Source organism: Lathyrus oleraceus, chromosome 5 (genome assembly GCF_024323335.1).
Source record: "Lathyrus oleraceus cultivar Zhongwan6 chromosome 5, CAAS_Psat_ZW6_1.0, whole genome shotgun sequence".
Taxonomy (NCBI): domain Eukaryota; kingdom Viridiplantae; phylum Streptophyta; class Magnoliopsida; order Fabales; family Fabaceae; genus Lathyrus; species Lathyrus oleraceus.
In genome coordinates this window covers 399,393,008-399,412,112 of record NC_066583.1, presented here as the reverse complement: position 1 = coordinate 399,412,112, position 19,105 = coordinate 399,393,008, and the positions used below count along the sequence as shown (strand labels likewise).

Below are 19,105 nucleotides of genomic sequence, written 5' to 3'. Positions count from 1 at the left end.
GAGGTAAAATAAGGATAAACAACACAAAACAACAAAGTGTCCACAAAGGGACAACATGAAGAATTATCCACTACCATGATTAACTGGTAAATGAAGGATATTCAAACAAAAGAAATATACATTACCATACTTAACTGGTAAATGAAGGATAATCAACTAGAAAAAGTGATTCGGAACAACACCAAAACACTTAAAACATCTACTAGGGAATGGCGTAACTCAGAACGATGCTGAAATACCCATACAAAAGGAGTTCGATTTCACAAGGAGATACGAATCCGAACTCAACTAGGGAAGTCAAACTTCAACACATGAGTAAAAGAGATATATTATCTACTACCTGTTAATGGGTAGCTTAAAATGGAAGATAATATACTCGGGCAGAGGGACATCCGTTACCAGTTACTGGGCAACATATCAAGGATGACTCGCTGAGAAAAAGGAGGAAGAATCACCAACTACAAGTTATTAGGAGGCTTATCAAATGTAATCAACCACATGAAAGAGTTATATTACCAGTTACTGGGAAATATACTCAAAAGGGAAGAATATCCATTACCAGTTACTAGGTAAGGATAACCTACTAGGGAAATGAAAAAGTAGGATTTACAACTACCAATTACTGGGTAGAAGACCAAAGATAACAAAAGCAGGATTTACAACTACCAGTTACTGGGTAGGAGACCAAAGGCAGGATTTACATCTACCAGTTACTGGGTAGAAGACCAAAGGGAGAATATCTGTTACCAGTTACTAGGTAACATATCAAGGATAAACTTCCTGGGAAAAAAATCAATGAGAAGTTTTGTTAACTACGAGTTACTAGGTAGATAATAGAAAAACGACCAGCTGGAGAAAATGATAAACAATTACGAGTTACTAGGTAATTGAACAATGATAATCTGCTAGTGAAAAGAAAAGATAACCCATTAGGGAAACGAAAGTAAATTCGTCGGGGAAATCAAAGAAGTAAATTACCTTTTACTAGTTACCGGGTAAATTAACATAGGTAAAATACTCAACATCAAGAAGGATATTACCAGTTACTGGGTAATAAACTCTCGGAGGACCAGAAGATCTATCTAGGTAAGAACCAGAAAGAAACGGTCAAACAAGACTCAACCCAATGAGGATATAACTCAAGGGGAGTGGTTCCATCCAGATAATGAACTGGGAAGGAAACATGAATAATAATCATCCACGAGGAAATAACTCAGTGGGGAAGAAGAAATGATATACGCTTTCTGCTTAAGGGGCTGACACTCTACATTGAAGGAGGACAAACACACCACATCTGCATGGGGAAATGATATCACCAAAGTAAGGGATCATAAAAATCAAGCCAGTGCATAAAAATGCACAATGAAATATCTGATGTTATGCTTATGCATGTATATGCATGAGTATGTATATGATTCTGCTGACAAACGAGCACAAAGGATACAAATATGAAGATCCAATCATCACAACTAGATACTCAACTAATCTCAACAAGATGGGAACACCAACTGGAGAACCTACTAGGAATGAAAATAAATCCTCAAGGATATAAATCCTATCCTCAAATATTCAATTCCATGGGGATAATGCATAACCATGTACTCAAGAACGGCTGGGGATATCACAATCCAAATTCAATGCTCAACTCTGGTTGGGGAAAGACATGGAGAACATGCATCTAACCAAAAACTATTGAAGACTCCGCGCTCAGAGGAAATGAAGAATATATATATATATATATATATATATATATATATATATATATATATATATATATATATATATATATATATATATATATATATTATATATATATATATATATATATATATATATATATATATATATATATATATATATATATATATATATATATATATATATATATATATATATATATATATATATACCAGTAGTAGTCACGGGGATTAAAACAAATCCAACTTCAATACTCGACTCTCAAGAGAGGAGGAAATAATGGCTAGGGGATAAACAATGATTGACAAATATATTTCTTAAAGCTCAAACTCTCTACGATAGGAGAAAACACAGCTTGGGAATTCACATGAGATGAAAGTACTACTGAGGATATCAACCAACATGTTAAGGATAAGAGAGATCTGTTGAGGATCCATATCTCAAGCCAAGGGATATATATATATATATATATATATATATATATATATATATATATATATATATATATATATATATATATATATATATATATATATATATATATATATATATATTTATATATATATATATATATATATATATATTTATATATATATATATATATATATATATATATATATATATATATATATATATATATATATATATATATATATATATATATATATACTTCATAGAAACAAGTCAACACTGCGAGGGATTTTAGGTTAATACCATATCAAATGGGAGACAACCTATAGGGGACGAATACATCAATACTGCTCAGAATCAAATATTGTCTGAATAGGGAGATCTTTCACTAGTAGAGGAAACTCCGCAGGGAATCCATGTTACGACAAGAGGCACAACTCTGAGTGGGGAACCGGTGAGAAGACAAATTCCAACTGGATATTTCATCAATCAAGATCAACTCTATGAGGATTAAAATCCGTCAGGACAAATTATGCGTGAGGATTATCTCTAACAAAGAAATAAATTCCGCATGGGGATGCAAAATGCAAACAGATTCCTCAGAAGGAAAACAATTAATCATAAGACTCTTCTTGGGGGATTGAGAAATAAACTAATTCCAAGGTACCAAATATCAACCAGACTTGTAGGAACCCACTAAGGGAAAAACAATGCCACGGCTAAGTAACAACCAAATAAAGGTGAGCTGAGGATCTGAAAACCAAATAAAGGTTTTACTGGAGACCAGGGGTTCAATCACAAAATATGCAAACCGAGGATGAAAATCCACAAAGGTTCTCAGTTGGAGAAAGATGATGAATTACAAGGAGAACAACACATCAACTATACTGGGGATAACAACAAACTGTATGGGGAGTAAACACCTCCAAACACTGCTTGGGGAAGGCAACAATGCTTCACACGTCAAGACTTACCATTGTCAGATTGTTGTTGACATTTTTTCGAATTCAATGTTCTTAAACAGAAACAAATAAGAATAACAAATAATTGGATAAAGGCTTAACTTTATTTAATAGACTGGTAGTCCGCAAATGGCAGGACTCCATGGTGAAGGAAAATTGTGATCCAAAATGCAACGAAAATTAAAATTTTCCTTTAGTGATCCTTATGAATGGGGATGATCAATGATATAAACTGTTAACTCTTGTGTCGATTAAAACCTTTGATGCAAATCTAAGTAGTGATCATGAGTGTTGAATGGTGACAACGCCTCTACTCAGTCCATATGAACAGATTCCTTCAGTCTCAGTGCTAACTGTTATGAATGAAGACTTTGAGTGAGTGAGTGTAAGAGAGAGAGAGAGAAACAAAATTTCATCAAGTGAAATGCTTCTGCACAAGGGTTCTATTTATAGAACCAATTGTATGGGTTGCAATCTAAAAAGCCCACTTAAGTGTATGTGGTCCATATCTTATGGTATACCGAAAATCACTTAAGCGCGTGGTACCTTACCATATTTCATATTCTACTTAAGTGCATCGTACCTTACGATGTTCTACAATTCACTTAAGTGCATCGTACCTTACGGTGTTCCTTATTTACTCTATCTTTCATCATTCCATCCTTTTGTGTGTGACCCTGTAGGTTTTCGCGACATTGACAATTATATTAAATCATGTATTTAACATAATAAACAGTGAGCGGTATCTAGCAACACATCACTGCTACCCATGACACGAAAATGTCATGTGATCTAACAAATCCTTTTTTGTGATAATACTTATGTGTATAATTACCTTTTTCGCCCTTATGTCTATATTAAACACAAGGCATAGACCGTGTCATACTTGTCCAGTTCAATATTGGGACCTTAGATATTTATCCTGTTATGCAGGATGGGCAAATTCCATCTAGGTCACTCAAGTCCCTCTACATACTTCGTGGAGTACCCATCAACTGTCTTTATGGTCATCCAGCTAGGATAATATTTGATTAACAATAACACACTCAACTCTACATATAGGGTCCATAGTGGTTTCAGGTCGAAGAGTGGTATACACCACTATCACCATGAGAATAACTTATGACACTTTGCATAACATTCTATGTAGTATTCTCATAGCGGGTCAATCTAGTATAAATATTACTCATAATATTCTGACCTATGTTTAAGACTTGATAACTCCTTATTCATGATCCATGAGATGTGATCATCAATCTATATACATAATAGTCTAAATGCTTTAATGTTATCCCACTTCATAACAAAGTTCGACTACGGATACTTTAAAAATAATGTCCTTATGATTAATTGGATCTCATGATTAAGTCACACTTGATACATTAAACGGACTAGCTATTCTAGGGACTTCATTAAACAAACATAATAAAGAAAAAGCCTTTTATTATTAAGAAATAATTTGATACAAGTACCAAATTTATTGGCCTCTAGAGCTTACACCAACGATCTCCCACTAGCACTAGAGCCAATCAAGCTTACCCCTAATACACATATATCTAGTATGTCCATCATGCTTCGGTTGCGCAAGAGGCTTTATTAGTGGGCCAACAATATTGTCAAGTGTAGGTACTTTCCATATTTTCACATCTCCTTTATATATTATCTCTCGAATAAGGTGATAACACCTAAGTGTGTGTTTGGATAGTTGGTGACATCTAGGCTCCTTAGTGAAGGAGAATTGCGATCCAAAATGCAATGGAAATTAAAATTTTATCCTTTAGTGATCCTTACGAATGGGCATGATCAATGATAGAAATCCTTACCTCTTGTGGCGATTGAAACCTTTGATGCAGATCTAAGAAGTGATCACGAAAGTTGAATGGTGACAACACCTCTACTTAGTCCATACAAACGGATTCCTTCAATCTCAGTGCTAGCTGCTACGAATGAAGGCTTTGAGTGAGAGAGAGAGAGAGAGAGAGAGAGAGAGAGAGAGAGAGAGAGAGAGAGAGAAATGAAATTTCATATAATGAAATTCTTTTGCACAAGGGTTCTATTTATAGAACCACTTGTGTGGGTTGCAAGCTAAAAAGCCCACTTAAGTGTATGTGGCCCATATCTTATGGTATACCAAAAAATCACTTAAGCGCGTGTACCTTACCACATTTCCTATTCTACTTAAGTGCACCGTAACTTACGATGTTCCACAATTCACTTAAGTGCACCGTACCTTACGGTGTTCCTTATTTACTATATCTCTCATCAATCCGTCCTTCTTTGTGTGACCCTGTAGGTTTTCGTGACATTGGAAATTATATTAAATCACATATTTAACATAATAAACAGTGAGCGGTATTTAGCAACACATCACTGCTACCCAAGACACAAAGATGTCATGTGATCTGACAAATCCTTTTATGATAATACTTGTATGTATAATTACCATTTTGCCCTTATGTCTTTATTGAACACAAGGCATAGACCGTGTCATCCTTGTCCAATTCAATATTGGGCCCTTAGACATTTATCCTGTTACACAGGATGGGCAAATTCCATCTAGGTCACTCATGTCCCTCAACAACTGTCTTTATGGTCATCCAATTATGGACAATGTTTGATCAGAAATAAAGCACTCAACTCTACATCTAGGGTCCATAGTGGTTTCAGGTTGAAGGGTGGTATACACCACTATCACCATGAGAATAACTTATGACACTCTGCATAACATTCTATATAGTACTCTCATAGCGGGTCAATCCTGTATAAATATTACTCCTAATATTCATACCTATGTTTAAGACTTGATAACTCCTTAACCATGATCCATGAGATGTGATCATCCATCTATATACATAATAGTCTTAATGCTTTAATGTTATCACACTTCACAAGAAAACTCGACTATAGATACTTTAAGAATAGTGTCCTTATATTTAATGGGATCTCACGATTAAGTCACACTGATATATTAAACGAATTAGCTTTCTAGGGACTTTGTTAAACAAATATAATAAAGAAAAAAGCCTTTTATTATTAATAAATAATTTGATACAAGTACCAAAAGTATTTGCCTCTAGGGCTTACACCAACAATCTCCCACTAGCACTAAAGCCAATCAGGCATACCCCTAATGCACATAGATCTAGTATGGCTATCATGTTTATGCTACGGAAGAGGCTTTGTCAGTGGGTCAGCAATATTGTCAAGTGTAGGTACTCTGCATATTTTCACATCTCCTCTATCTATTATCTCTCGAATGAGGTGATAACGCCTAAGTATGTGTTTGGATCGTCGGTGAGATCTAGGCTCCTTAGCTTGTGTGATAGCACCATTGTTATCACAATATAGATCAATGGGATCCACAATGCTAGGAACTATGCCAAGTTCACTAATAAACTTTTTGATCCAAACAACTTCCTTTGCTGCACTTGAGGAAGCAATATACTCAGCCTCGGTTGTAGAATCAACAACTGTATCTTGCTTTGAACTTTTCCAACTCACAGCGCCACCATTTAAGCAAAACACATAACCAGATTGCGATCTAAAGTCATCCTTATCTATCTGGAAGCTAGCATCGGTTTATCCAATTACAGTAAGCTCTTCTTGACCTCCATATATCAAGAATGCATCCTTAGTCCTTCTTAAATACTTTAAGATATTCTTGACAGTTACCCAATGAGCATCACCGGGATCAGATTGGTACCTACTCGTTGCACTTAAAGCATACGAGACATCTGGTCGAGCACATAACATGGCATACATGATAGATCCTATTGCAAATTCATATGGAATCTTATTCATGTGATCACGTTATTCCTTTGTTGAAGGGGATTGTGTTTTTGATAGACACGTGCCATGTTGCATATCTATGAATCCTTTCTTGGAATCATGCATATTAAAGTGTCTCAGCATCACTTTGTCTATGTATGTACTATGACTTAGGCCAAGCAGTTTTTGTGATCTATCTCTATAGATCTTGATTCCTAATATATAGGCTGCTTCACCTAGGTCCTAGAAAAGCATTTTCCCAACCAAGGTTGTACTTGTTGCAAGGTAGGGACACCGTTTCCAATGAGTAATATGTCATCTACATATAATACCAGGAAGACGATCATGCTCCCACTAACCTTCTTGTAGACATAAGGCTCATCTTCATTCTTGATGAATCCATATTATTTTATTGTTTCATCAAAACAAAGATTCTAGCTTCTTGAAGCTTGCTTCAATCTATAGATTGATCTCTGTAACTTGCATATCTTTTGGGCTTCTTATGGTATGCAAATCCTTTAGGTTGTGTCATGTACACATCCTCAAGAAGATTTCCATTAAGGAAAGCAGTTTTGACATCCATCTGCCATATTTCATAATCATTATATACAGCAATAGCAAGTAAAATCTGAAAAGATTTAAGCATTGTAACTGGTAAAAAGGTTTCATCATAGTCAACCCCATGAATTTGTTTATATCTGTTTGCAACCAATCTTTCCTTATAAGTATGTACCTTACCATCCATGTCAGTCTTATTTTTGAAGACCCACTTGCATCCTATAGGGTTAACTCCTACAGGAGGCTCTACCAAGGTCCAAACCTAGTTTGTGTACATGGAATCCATTTCAGACTTCATGGCTTCTAGCCACTTCTCAGACTCATGACTAATTATGGCCTCTTGGTAGGTCACATGCTCATCTTGATCCATGAGTAATACATCACCTTGGTCAGTTATGAGATATCCATATCTCTCAGGTAGGTAACGTATCCTGCTTGACCTACGCTGGTATTGTCCTACTTGAGCAGGTTGCTCTTCCACAACTACTTGTGTTTCCTGCTCTAATTCCTCCATAGGTGTATCAATGCTTTGTAATTCTTGAATTTCTTCAAACTCTACTTTTCTCCCACTTATTCCTTTGGAAATAAAATCCGTTTTTAGGAAGACTCTAGTTTGAGCGACAAACACTTTACCCTCAGAAGGATTATAGAAGTAATACCCTCTTGTATCGTTACGATACCCCACAAATAAGCATTTGTCAGATTTGGGCTCAAGCTTAGTTGAAATTTTTCCTTTCACATAAACTTCGCAACCCCAAATTTTCATATAAGACATATGTGGTTTCTTATAAATCCATATCTCATATGGTGTCTTATCAACCTTTTTGGATGGAACACAGTTAAGTGTGTAAGCTGTTGTCAATAGTGCATGTCTCCAAAAGGAGTTTGGAAGATCGGCGTAACTCATCATGGATCAGACCATGTCTAACAAGGTTCGATTTCTTCTCTCAGATACACCGTTCCATAGGGGTGTTCCAGGAGGAGTAAGTTGGGATAGAATCCCACACTCTTTCAGATGGTCATCAAACTCTAGGCTTAAATATTCACCAACTCGATCTGATAGAAGAGTTCTAACATTCTTACCACTAGTTGGTTTTTACTTCATTCTTGAATTCCTTGAACTTTTCAAAGGACTCTGATTTGTGTTTCATTAAATACACATAACCATATCTACTGAAACCATCAGTAAATATGATGAAGTACTGAAAACCTCCTATGGTAGATATGTTCAGTGATCCACATACATCACTATGTATGAGGGCCAAAAGATCATTAGCTCTTTCACCTTTTCCTGTGAATGGAGACTTTGCCATCTTTCCAATTAAACAAGATCTACATGTCTCATATGATTCATAATCAAAAGAATTCCAGAGTCCATCTTTATGGAGTTTGGAAATGCGTTTCTCATTTATGTGGTCTAATCGAAAATGCCAAAGGTAAGTCAGATTTAACTCATTAGGTTTCATCCTTTTAGTATTAATGTTATAAATAGGCATTTCAAGATCAAGGACATATAGTCCATTGTTCATTTAGGTAGTAGCATAGAATATATCATTCAAATAAATGGAGCAATAATTGTTCTTTATTATGAATGAAAAACCAAACTTGTCCAAACAAGAAACGAAAATAATATTCTTGCTAATTGAAGGTACATAATAACAGTTCTCTAATTGAATTATTAAACCACTAGGTAAAGTCAATACATAAGTTCCTACGGCTAAAGCAGCAACCTTTGCTCCATTGCCAACTCGTAGGTCAACTTCACGTTTTGCCAAATCTCTACTCCTTTTTAGCCCCTGCACATTGGTACAAATGTTGTAACCGCATACAGTATCTAATACCCATGATGCAGAAGTAGATAAATTAATTTCAATAACAAAAATACCTGAAGTTGAAGTCTCTACTTCATTATTTTTATCTTCTAGGTACTTTGGGTAGTTTCTCTTCCAGTGTCCGATCTTACCACAATGGAAGCAGGTGTCTTCCTTTGCTATGCCTCCACTAGGCTTCAAAGCAAGAGCAGTGGGTTTGGGTTTGGCAACTTCCTTGCCTTTCCATTTACCACCCTGCTTGGTGAGTCTTTTGTTCTGTCTCTTTCCATTTCCGATCATCAAAATGGACTTCCCTTTTGACTTCAGATTCTGATCAGCAGTTCTTAACATGCCTAGCAGTTCAGGAAGAGTTTTATCCATATATTTCATGTTAAAATTAAGGACAAGTTGACTAAAGCTATCTGGTAACGATTGCAAGATCAAATCAATCGCAAGTTCCTTTCCGAGGGGAAAACCCAACCTCTCAAGGTTCTCCACATACCCAATCATCTTGAGCATAAGGGGACCTACAGGGGCTCCCTCAGCTAACTTGCGTTGAAAAGGGGCTTTTGAAACTTCAAACCTTTTATGCCATGCCTGCTCTTGATAGAGCATCTTCAGGTGTCCGATCATATCGAAGGCTACCTGTCATACCCCAATTTTGTTCGGGTAAGGAAAAATATTTCACCAGCATTCGCTACCAGATGTTATAAAGTATAAGCTTTATCTTAGGGTTTCTCCTCCCTTAGTGACAGCAAATCTTCAGTGACATTTTCATCTGTTAAGATCCTTAAGAAGACAACTGTTGCATTTGTCTATTATGGCTATTAACTGAATCATGGGATAATATGTGCACTTTGGGACTTTTTGGTTAACAAGGCCCATTTTGGTTTATCCATGAGAACTCTTGGTTTTAAAGAGATCCATTCACATAAACATGTCCATGATTAATATTGCAAAGTGTGGTTTGAATCTTTTTACATTACTAATCCAAAATCCATTTGATTATTAGTAAGTATTAAGAGTCATGGATTTTTTATATGATCATTGGTTATTAAGCTCATTTCCACATGTTTATGCCAAAGTCTCAATCCTTCATAAATATCTAAATTCAAGTTGCATTTTTTAACATGTATTTTGTTTTAAGGTAAGGTGGGTTGTTGGAAAAGACTATGGTGATGGACAAGGTTTTAAAGCTCATTTTGGAATTGTTTTTTATTGCTTATGGTGCACATTTCATGTTGCTCATTTAAGCTAATAATAATTGGTATTCTATCATGGCGCAATCCATTTTCAATTTGAGTTAGATTTTAAGCATTTTAAACGATTAACACAAATGAGATATTGAGATAAAGCTTAGAATGTTTTAAAAAAGAGATTAATTGCACAAATAAATTTTAAAAGTCTAAAATATTCCAAATAATCCAAAATATTCCAAATTAAAATGTACAATGTTACAAAAGTGGTCTCAAATTATCCAAAAGTGGTCTCAAATTAAAATGTACATGTTATAAAAGGCCAATGCATAATCCAAAGGCTTACACGATTTCACATAGTCCAAAAGTTACACAATACATTATCCAAAGAGATCTATGTTACATCAGAATGAATTTGAAGAAAAATTGGAATAAGCTGTAAATCCAGCAGGTTGAACAACAACTCTTCAGAGACTTTTCCAAAAGCTATTTTGAAATTGCAGCGCCCCCAATTCCAATCTCCAAAACTGGCGCAGAACCACCTTTCAATCAACATCTATTCACCTTTTACAAAACCTGCAAAACCAATTCAAAGATTAAAAAAAGCTTATCAAATAAGCACTTATGAAAAACTGAAAAATAAATTGATAAGAGGAACGAATTAATTTTTTACACAGTGAACCAAAGTGAACACCCAAGGATGTGTTCCAATATCTAATCCAAACAACCTTAAATCCATAGAATAATTATCCCATAAATTATGGAAAAGAGATAATCCAACAAGTTATCTCAAAACAAAAATTCACCGTATATATAGCAACAACCAAGATTAACAGTAACAATGTTTTTTGAGAGAATCCAAGAGAAAACAATCAAAAATATTTTTCTGTTAAACTCAAACCCTAAACAACAAAACAAACACGTTTTTGGGAATCAAAAGAAGAAATCAAAAAATATTTTTAATTGTAAACACACAATACTCAAAGGAACGAGAACATAACAACAACATTCAAAAATCCAAAAAGAAGAAGGAAGAACAGAGGGAGACAAAGATCATAAAGAAAGAGAGAGAAACTTATTTGAAGCACGGTGGAGGAGCTCGTCATCACCGGCGACGCAGGCCAAGTAATCTTTTTCTTTCCTTTCCTTGCTTGAATCCATATGCTTGTGGTTCGTCACTACAAAATAGACAAAACCCCTATATTAATTTCTTCAAATCATAATTATTGAAGGTTAGATCGCAAAATTAGGGTTAGGGTTTTTATTTTCTTACCGCCGATTCGGCCATTTGAGAGAGAGTATGAAAAAGGCGAGGTTGGATTTGAATTCAGAAGCGAAAATGAAGTAGGGTTCGTGTTTAGAAGTTTGGATTTAGGGTTGGAGGTTGTCGGAGGAGAGGGCGCCGCCGCCGCGGTTTGCCGGTCACCACCGTCTTCTCCGACAGATTTGGCCGTGAGGAGAGTGACAGAGAGGATGAAGAAGTTGCAGAGCAACTTTGTTCTGAGTTGAAGAGAGAGAACGAGAATGAGAAAATGTTTCTCTCTCTCTCTCTCTCTCAAATTTTTGTTTTTATGTGTTGATAGGGGTGGTTGGATGGGCGCCACATGCCCCCTTCAGCTAGCGCCACATATTGGTTGACTTTTGAGTCAACCAGGGGATCCTGTGTGGATCCCCCCACCATATGGTGGTGCACCCTCACAAACCTTCCCCTTGATTTGTTGACCAGGTTAAGGTCTCCCAATCCAACGGCCCAGACACCTCCATAGGAGGTCAGCGTTTGACCAAGCCTTTAAGACCTTGGTAGCTCCGTTTTGGGCCAACTCAGGTTGGGCCAAAAAGACTTTTTTTTTCTATTCAAACTCCCTGTTTTGTTCAGTAGCGCCCAGATTTGGGCATTCTCTTGCTTAACCCATTTTTTTTTATTTTTTTTTAAAATTTATTCAACTTAGTTTCTTTTATTTATATACATATAAAATATATACATTAGAATTTTATGGCTATCAAACAAAAAACAATATTTTATTTTATTTACTTTCTTTCAAGATTATATAATTATATATTATTATTATTATTATTATTATTATTATTGTTATTATTATTATTATTAATAATACTTAATAGTAAATATGCAATTATATTATTATTATTATAAATACTTAATGGTAAATATGCAATTATTTGGTTGTATCATCATTTTTTTAATTACTTATTATTTAATCAAATAATCTACTAGATATTTAATTAATTAATCACATCATTATTAATATCACTTATAATTTAGATAATTATTTATTTTTGTGGAGTGTATGTGCATGATTATTTTGTATTTATTTATTTATACCGAGTCTTGAGCGCATATGGATGACATTTTGTAATTGTGACAAAATTATGTCGTTTTCACCGATTTGAAATCATTCGAGCCAATTTCAAAAATAAATCACATACTTCTCGATTCAAAGTCGAGCCCGTTTTCAAAACACCTTTGTAAGTCGATTACTTGTAAAAGTATCGCCATCAACTTCACATGGCTTACTCTTGGGCCTTCTTACAATGAGACCTATTCGATTTTAATCAATCGATTAAATGAACTATTCACTAAATAAATTCAATTCATTCACAAAATACAAATTTAAAATCTCGATCCAACATCGAGTATTCTTTATTAAGAATTAAAATACCTAATCACAATTAAACGTTATTTCACTTAGGAATAAAAGAGGTAATGGTTTTAGGTTTTCAACTCCTCTCCTCGATTATTTAAGCACGAACTCTTTTACTCGATTAATCGAATAATCATCATTTCTAATCCACTTAAGGACAAATACATCAAATTCTTTTACAATAAGAAATAAGAAAGGAGATGACTTTGAGTCTTCAATTTTTCTCCTCGACTATTTGAATACAAGTTCTCTTATTTGGTTAGTCAAATAATGGTCATTCCTCTACAAATCTCCAAACCCCGATTAAATCAAAATATTTTCACAGTAAGCTAAATGAAAAGGGAGTTGACTTTGAGTTTTCAACTTCACTCCTCAATTGGTCGAATACGAGTTCTCTTACTCGGTCAGTCGAACAATTGTCATTCTTCCGCAAATATACAACTTAATCAAATCATTTTTTAACAAAAAGGAGATGGTTTTGAGCTTTCAACTCCTCTTCTCAAATGCTTGGATATGAGTTGTCTTACTCAGCCATCCAAGTACTTGTCGTTCATTCTAAAATACGTCAAATGTACACAACTTTATTTTCATAAATATATAGATGAAACAGAAAGCGGTCTAAAGTCTTCTATTCCCTTTCTCGATTATTAGGGTACGAGTTATCTTACTCGATTATCCGAGTATTCGTCATCCGTCCAAAACACCTTAACTATTATCAAATATTTCCTATAATTAAGGATGAAAAAGAAAGTGGTCTAGAGTCTTCTATTCCCTTTCCCGACTGTTAGGATACGAGTTATCTTACTCGACTATTCGAGTAATCGTCATCCAACCAAAAAACCTTTACTATTATCAAATCTTTTCTATAATTAAGGATGAAAAAGAAAGTGGTCTAGAGTCTTCTATTCCCTTTCCCGACTGTTAGGATACGAGTTATCTTACTCGACTATTCGAGTAATCGTCATCCAACCAAAAAACCTTTACTATTATCAAATCTTTTCTATAATTAAGGATGAAAAAGAAAGTGGTCTAGAGTCTTCTATTCCCTTTCCCGACTGTTAGGATACGAGTTGTCTTACACTAATAAAAAACCTCCCCTTTCCCTTTTTGAGGTTCTCATCCATTTCTATTTTAAATAATTTTATAACCTAAAGATAAGAAACAAACATAAATTAACACTCAAAATGCAAATTAGAACTAAAAGGTTCCCGTTGAGTACAACGGACGTAAGGGGTGCTAATACCTTCCCCTTACGTAATCCACTCCCGAACCCGAATATGGTTGCAACGACCATTATTCCATTTCCTAAAGGTTTTATCGATATTTTCCTACCCCTTTGTTGGGATAAATAAAGTTCGGTGGTGACTCTGTTCGAACATAATTTTTTTTCCGCGACCATCGCGAGGAATCATATTTTTTCAAGATGCGACACTACCATGTTCTCATGTTGATTTTGCAAATCCGAGTGCATGGTGGCTAGCATGAGGAAAGCAGTTTCATTGGCATCATCAGCATGCTTCTTAAAAGCGTCTATTTCTGCCTTAGATGCAGAACTAAGAGGTTCCTCTTCAGGAACAGGTTTCTCCAAGACTTATAACTTTTTATCATGATTGAGGACAATCCTCAGATTTCGGTGCCAATCTAGAAAATTTGTCCCAGACAATTTTTCCTTATCAAGGATTGATCAGAAAATGTTGTTAGAGGTGTTTGTTGTCATGGTAATCTACATGAAAAATATGAAAATATAAGTATCACTAAAAAAACATATTTTTAATTAGGCCTTTAATTAAATATGCTCCCACTATTTTACTCAAAACAAATGACCCTCACCATTTGATTCGGAAAACTCCGTTGCAAGATTTTCTAGTGGGTCGAGATCCACATTTCACTTTGTTTTAAGTCCGCGTATGCGAATTACACAAAACTAGGTTATTTAGGTAGGAACTCCTTCCAATTGTATCTAATACAACTCTCGAATATTTTAGTTGGGTGAATAACTCCTTATTCCAATCCATCATATAGATCATTTCCAACTCTTGCTTCTAAACATATATAATCTTATTATAATTTGTTTAGTTAAGTTTGACCCATTGTTTTAGCAATTGGATATTATAATGATCTCATCGCACCTTACTAATATAGAACATCCACCTCACGTAGGTGAAACCTACATTATTCGATACTAGTCTTGATGAACGCTATAACTTGGAAAGCATAAACTTAATATTTAATTTGAGGGAATTTGCAATTACTTTGATCTCACCGGCTTATTTATCATATAAATCGTCTCTCACATGCATCAACATACATACAAAATGAAATAGTTATGGCGCCTAACGCAATTATTCTCCCAAATCGTCTTTGACAACACAACCCTTGTACCATCATGAACCCTAATGCAGAAATTTCATACCATCAAATACACCTCAATTGATAATTTAGTATGATTGATCAGAACGTCATTGCTTTACCATACTAATGCCGGATTCCAAAGCAAATGACCATTGATCGCTCAAAGGAATAACAATCATTAAGTGTTTGAATGAACGAAATAGAAACAATATATCATATATACCATATTTTGCATCAGAATTACTTATATCATATATATAAATTGATCGATCTCATTTGTGTAACCTATGGACGATCAATGTATCGCTGCTTCACCATACTAACGTCGGATTCCGAAGCATAGTCAACATCAATTATCCAAATCATACACACATGATACCAAATTTAATTACTCGTTTATTGTTTAATCAATTATGTATTTCAATCGTATTAATACAGAAAATATAGAAAATAAACAGCTATCAAATGCATGGTTTCGTAAGTGGCTCTGATACCACTGAAGAAAAATTGCGATCCAAAACGCAACGGAAATTAAAATTTTCCTTTAGTGATCCTTATGAATGGGCATGATCAGTGATAGAAACTGTTACCTTTTGTGAAGATTGAAACCTTTGATGCAGATCTAAGGAGTGATCACGAGCGTTGAATGGTGATAACGCCTCTATTCAATCCACACGAATAGATTCCTTCAGTCTCTGTGCTAACTGCTATGAATGAAGGCTTTGAGTGTGTGTGTGTGTGTGTGTGTGTGAGAGAGAGAGAGAGAGAGAGAGAGAGAGAGAGAGAGAGAAGAAATTTCATCAAGTGAAATGCTTTTGCACAAGGGTTCTATTTATAGAACCACTTGTATGGGCTGCAATCTAAAAAGCCCACTTAAGTGTATGTGGACCATATCTTATGGTATACCGAAAACCACTTAAGCGCGTGGTACCTGATAACATTGAAATTTAACGTATTTTCGACTCCGATTTCACATGAATTCTAGTTGTTTTATTGCTATTTTGTTGTGTTATTACTATGTTTTTCTTTGTTTTCAGGTTTTTACTTTAATCGGAGCCCCGATCGAGAAAAGGAGCGAAAAAGAGCCAAAAACCCTAAAATTCAGCATTTTGTACTTGTGGCTTCTCCCATGGCTGGCGCCATAAACCCTGCCATGACGTGTCCAAGCTCAACTTCCCTCAACTGTCACGTTCCCCACTACTTCCACTAAGGCGCCTCAGAATGGTCTTGTGGCGGGCGTCATGGCCTTGTGGCGGGCGCCACAAGAGGAAAAGTTTTCCCTCCCATTTTCAAGTTGAAGGGCATCCTTGTCATTTCCATCTTTTTACTTGCTTATAAATAGAAACTTGAAATCACTTTTTCAATCATCCAAACTTAGAGAAGAGGAACATCCAAACTTAGAGCAGAGGAACATCCAAACTTAGAACAGAGGCAAACTCAGAGCAACTTTGTTTCACTTAGGCATATATTCAGTATTTTAAAGTGGTAATTGCTTCGCATTGGAGTGTTACCACAATTGTGTAATCAAGTCTGTGATAGAGTCTGTAATCGAGTTTGGAGCACTTTGGAAAGAAGTTAATCCTGCCGCCATTTTCATTTTCGCTTTGCAATTTATTCAACCCTCCGATTGGAGCAGGTTTTTATTACTTGTCTTTATCTTATTTATTTTCTCGCACTCGCTTTAAATTATTTATTTCCTCGCACTCGCTTTAAATTATTTATTTCCTCGCACTCGCTTTAAATTATTTATTTCCTCGCACTCGCTTTACTTTTGTTTATTTCCTCGCACTCGCTTTAAATTATTTATTTCCTCGCACTCGCTTTACTTTATTTATTTCTCGCACTCGCACTACTTTTATTTACTTTCCGCACTCGCACTACTTTTATTTACTTTCCGCACTCGCACTATTTTTATTTAAATTAATGCACTTTTACTTTACCATGTCTAACTAAATTTATAAGGTTAGAATGTAAGAATCGTAATTGAACCGATAATCCGTACAATTGTTCGTAGAAGCACTTAAGGGCTATTTTAACATTCAACTTAAGTTTTCCCGCACTTCAATTCCGTTGGATAAGATCGAAAGCCATCCAACGTCTATTTAAACTTAATTGTTTTTAACTATTTCAAAAACAGCGAAAGCGCTTTGTTTAGTTCATTAGGAGTTTTTAATTTAAGAAGAAAAGAGATTTTAAAACTATTTTCGGACGCGTTTATAAGTTTAGAGTCTGGTTCGTGAGAACCTCTTTTGGTTAAGAAATCCAGGTTATAATACTTTTCAACTTAGTCAAGATACTATATTTCTTAAAAATAGGTTTACTACTCTAACGCAATGCGCGCCTTTTTATAAGTGACAATAAGAGGGTTTGATTAGGGAGTACAACTCGGTTCTGAATACGCGAAAGCGACAGTTCCTGTTAAATTAGTTCTTTTCAAAGTAGAAAACATTGCCCATAAGTAGTTATATTAGCAAGTACTTGGATTATCAATTGATTATGTGAATTACCTTCGACCCTGTCTTTATTAATTAAATTTATTTCAATACTTTACTTTTCATTGCACACTCTAAAAAACACCTATTTTGATTGCCTTTGATAAACACCATAACAATAAATAACGATAGATTGACACTTGGTCTATGTGGATTCGACAATCTTTTATATTACTCTGAAGCGTTCGTATACTTGCAAAAAGTACCGCAACAAGTTTTCGTCAAATTTCATTTTCCTGTTGTTATGTCATTTAGACTTAGGCTATTTCCCGCCGGTCAATGCGAAGAACTCGCAACACCGGAAGTTTAAGCTTAGTATATCCTCTGGTGGAACCTGAACATTACGCTCGCGCACGTTTATTCTTTCATAGAATTAAGAGAGCTATGGCCGAAGATCAAAACCAAAGATCTCTTAAAGATTTCGCTCAACCATCAAATGAAGAACCTAGTTCTAGTATAGTAAACCCAACCATCCCAGCTAATAATTTCGAACTTAAACCATCCCTGTTGCAACTAGTGCAACAGAGATAATTCGCAGGTCTCGCTACTGAGAACCCAAACCAACATTTAAAAATATTTCTTCAATTAGAAGACACTTTTAAAACCAATGGAGCTTCTCTAGAGGAAATACGTTTAAGATTATTTCCTTTTTTCCTCAAAGATAAAGCCCTATCATGGTTAGATTCCCTTCCACCCAATTCCATTACGACTTGGGATAACCTTAGAAGAGTATTCCTTGCTAGATACTTTCCCCCGAGTAAGACCGCCGTTCTTCGAAACCATATAACTAGATTTACCCAAAACCAAGTAGAATCATTGTTCGAAGCTTGGGAGAGATATAAAGAGTTGTTACGAGCATGCCCACATCATGGTTTAGAAAATTGGTTAATCATTCAAACCTTCTATAATGGACTTCACTATAACACGAAGATGACCATCGACGCTGCCGCAGACGGTACTCCGATGAACAAACCTTATTCTGAAGCTAGTGCCCTCATCGAAGATATGGCTCAAAACCATCAATCATGGGGAGTCGAACGAGCGACATTTGAGAAGAAGGAAGCCCAAGGAGGAGTGCATGAACTAAGCTCTATAGACATGATGCAAGCGAAAATGGACGCATTAGCCCTTAAGGTCGAGCATATATGCATAAACCCGAATACTGTAGCCGCAGTTTCGTTGGATTGTGAGATATGT

At 35.3% G+C, this 19,105-nt stretch overlaps 1 non-coding gene across 1 annotated transcript; it reads right to left on the bottom strand.

The window, feature by feature from the left end:
- Nucleotides 1–18,676: 18,676 nt before the first annotated feature.
- On the bottom strand, nucleotides 18,677–18,783 carry LOC127089015 (small nucleolar RNA R71). The gene has a single exon (XR_007790796.1). It is a non-coding gene; the product is annotated as a small nucleolar RNA R71 (small nucleolar RNA).
- Between the last annotated feature and the right edge of the window lie 322 nt (nucleotides 18,784–19,105).